This window comes from Zingiber officinale, chromosome 2B (genome assembly GCF_018446385.1).
Source record: "Zingiber officinale cultivar Zhangliang chromosome 2B, Zo_v1.1, whole genome shotgun sequence".
NCBI lineage: Eukaryota > Viridiplantae > Streptophyta > Magnoliopsida > Zingiberales > Zingiberaceae > Zingiber > Zingiber officinale.
The window spans coordinates 23,072,209-23,076,155 of NC_055989.1; the positions used below are offsets into that span (position 1 = coordinate 23,072,209).

A 3,947-nucleotide genomic window follows, 5' to 3' on the forward strand; every position below is an offset into this window, starting at 1 on the left:
TTCTTTTCATTTGCATATTTGTAACTAATCTCTAGTTTTCTGTTTTCATTTTCCTGTATACTTTCTAACTTCTTGGAAATTCTTTTGTAGCAATTTTAATTCTGCATTTTTTTTTGTTTTCTAACATTCCAATCTTACCTTTCTCTATTTTTAATTTCTTTGTTTGATTTACTTTCTATTGCAATCTTGTTCTTGTGTATGCGAAGATCTAACTTTGTAGGAGAATTTGTTCCTCTTGACTCTGAAATTGATAGAACATTTCATAGAAGAAGAATTCTGCAGAGACAAATTGAAGAACAAGAGCATTTGAACATGGCTAATAAACCACTAAAGGATTATGCAGCACCTTATGCTAGGGGTTTTCGATCTAGTATTTCAAGACCCTCAATGGAGGCAAATAATTTTGAGATCAAACCTGTAATTATTTCCATGGTGCAGCAAAATCAATTTGGTGGAGGACCAAATGAAGACCCTAATCAACACTTAGAGGTCTTTTATGAAATATGTGGGACAATGAAAATGAATGGTGTTTCTTCAGAAGCAGTGCGGTTATTATTATTTGGGGTTTCTTTGAGAGATAAGGCCAAGCAATGGTTGAATTCTTTGGCTCCCAACAGTATCACCACTTGGGAACAATGTGAGCAACAATTCCTTGATAAATTCTATCCCCCAAGTAAAACTGCTCATATGAGAAATTTGATTGCAAGTTTCAAACAAGCTGACTCAGAATCTCTATTTGAAGCTTGGGATAGATACAATAGTATGCTCAGACAATGCCCTCACCACGGTTTGGAAAGATGGTTAGTGTTGCATACTTTCTATAATGGTATTAATTATCATACCAAAGTGTCCCTTGATTCAGCTGCTGGAGGGGCACTCATGAATAAAAATTTGGATGAAGCTGAGGAAATCATAGAGAGTGTAGCACAAAATCATCATCAATGGGCAAATGAAAGAAGTGGTGGTCATCCTTCAATAAACCCAATAACAAAAGCATCAGGAAAATTTGATGTTGATGCAGTGACTTTATTGACTGCAAAACTTGATGCTCTTACAAAAAATTTGAGAATATGGGGACTAGTTCAAATATGGTAAATGTCATTACTATATCTTGTGAAGTATGTGGGAGTTCAGAACATTCAAATGACTCATGTCCATTGGGAGCTATCACTGCACAAATTAATCAATTGGAGCAATGCGATGCAATCATGGGTTTCAATCAAAGACAGAACAACCCATACTCAAATACTTATAACCCTGGATGGAAAAATCATCCAAATTTCTCTTACAAAAATAATCAGGATCAAGGACCATCTATGGGGGAAAGACCAAATTTTCAATCTGGGCAATAAAATTTTCAGCAACAATCTTTTCAAGGCTTTCCTACATCCAAAATTGAAAAGATGCTTGAAGAAATTATCTCCAATCTAAATGAAATGAAGCAGGATCTATTGAAGCTTACTCAGAGAATGGATAATTCTGAAAAGCATCAAAAGATTCAAAATAGCCAAATTGCCCAGCTAGCTTCTGTTGGAGTGTATACTGAAAGCCTAAGCTTTGTAAACATTCATTATGAATAAAGAATCACATTTGGTCAAATTGTCTACATTTGTTTGTAGTTGTTCATTTAATTTATATTGTAGATAACATAGTATGTGGTGTCACATACAGAAGATGATGTTATCAGTACCTTATAAATTATAAACAGTAGCTCACGACTAAAATGGAAAGGAACAAACCATTAGAAGGTCGTAGTGTAATTAGGTATTAGTTTATCTTGACTATATAATTACACTAGTACACTCAGAGTGTATTGAGTAGGATCATTAGAGGTCGTTTCTTTTATACTGACTTTATAAAAGAACAAAGACCTCAGTTATTATGGAAGTGTGTGCTCTTAATCCTAATATAATAACAAGCACATATATTTGATATTTATTTCTTTAATTTATCAATGGGTGAGATTTAGTTCGATGAATCAATAAACTCAATAAGTTGGGAAATGATATCACTTATAGTGTGTGTTGTTGATTATAGAAGGAAACTGTGTCCTAGAGATACTAGGTTGATAATGTCCTCAAGAGGAGCTTATAAAGATTGTCATGTTAAACCCTGCAGGTGGACTTAGTCCGACATGATAATAAGGTTGAGTGGTACTACTCTTGGATTTAGATATTAATTAAATGAGTTGTCAGTAACTCACTTAATTAGTGGACATTCGACATCTTAAACACAGGGAGACTAACACACTCATAATAAGAAGGAGCCCAAAAATGTAATTTGGGGTTGGTGCGGTAGTTCAATGTTAGTTCTCTAGTGGAATGAATTATCATTGATAAAATTAAGTTGTGTGTTCGGGGCGAACACGGGATGCTTAATTTTATCGGGAGACCAAAACCAATTCCTCTTCTCGGTCCCTATCGTAGCCTCTTATTTATAGAGTTCTATACCCACCTATACCCACCTTCTATACCCACCCAATAGGGGCCGACCAAGCTAGCTTGGGAACAAGCTAGGGCCGGCCTAGGTATAAGATTGGGTGGCCGGCCCTAGCTTGAACCCAAGCTAGTAGGGCCGGCCAAAATAAATTAAAAAGAATTTTAATTTAAATTTTTATTATTATGTGAAAGAAATAATTTATTAAAGAGAATTTGAATTAAATTATCTCTCTTGTAAAATTTACAAAAGATTAAAGAAAGAGATTAGATCTCTTTCCTTATTTGTATATTGGTGAGATATTTTATTTTCTCTTTAAAAATTATTCACATGTTGTAAAATTAAAATTATGGAAATTTCTTTTTATTAACCATGAAGAGATTTTTGAAGAGAAATTTTATTTTTAAAATTTCCGGAAACAAATAAGGAAAGTTTTAATTGTTGATTAAAACTTGTCCAATTTGCTTCCCATTGATGTGGCCGGCCATTAGAGATTAATTGGGGAAATATTATTTTATTTTTCTCAATTAAATCATGTCAAGGGAATTAAGGAAATTTTATTGTAATTAAATTTCCTAATTTGCCTAGGCCAAGGAATATAAAAGAAGGGGTGAGGGTGCTTTCACAAGACACAACCTCTATTGTTTTCTCTCCCTCTTTTGTTCCTTGGTGTGGCCGGCCATCCTCTCTTTCTCTTCCTCTTGTGGTGGACGAATCTCCTTCTTCCATTGGAGCTCTTGTGGTGGCCGGATACTACTCGGAGAAGAAGAAGAAGAAGGAGAGAAAGCTAGCATCTCTTGGAGCTTGGTTAGTATTTTGGTTTTTCTCCTTGGTGAAGTTTTCCTTTGTGGACGAACCTTGCTTGGAGGAGAAGAAGGTGGTTGGTGGTTTCTCATCTCGGTAGATTGTTGCCCACACAACGTCCGAGGTTAGAAGAGGAATACGGTAGAAGATCAAGAGGTTTTTCTACAAGGTATACTAGTAATTTTTCTTTCCTCATCATGTTAGTTATTTATGGAAATAATACCAAATACAAGAGGCTTACGTTCTAGAATTTCGAATATGTTTTTCGATGTTGTGTTCTTTTATTTTTTCTTTTCCTTGTGATTTGATTGTTCTCTTTGGTTAACCTAAAGTTATTTTAGGAAATTAAATATTAGATTTCTATAAAAGGTTTTGTCTAGTCGGTGGTGGTTGCTCCCATATCCAAGAAGGTCATGTGCCTCGCCACGTCAGTACTGGGAACCAATTATGGAAATTAATGTTTAATGGAATTAATAACTTAAGGAGACTTGGGTCGAACGTGTTAAGTTCCGCAGGAGATCCAATTCAAAACCTAAAAGAGCAAATAGATTAAGTTTTGGATCAAACGTGTTAAGTTCCGCAGGCGATCCAAAATTTAATTTAAAAGAACACATGGTAGCTAGGAAAAGGTTCAGACCTTTGTACAAAATTTTTGTACAGTGGAACCTATAGGTTTTCCGAGTAGCAACCAACAATTGGTATCAGAG

General features: G+C 34.9%; 1 non-coding gene across 1 annotated transcript; it reads right to left on the reverse strand.

Moving 5' to 3' along the window:
* Positions 1-685: 685 nt before the first annotated feature.
* Positions 686-791, reverse strand: LOC122049958. The gene has a single exon (XR_006131194.1). It is a non-coding gene; the product is annotated as a small nucleolar RNA R71 (small nucleolar RNA).
* Positions 792-3,947: the final 3,156 nt, after the last annotated feature.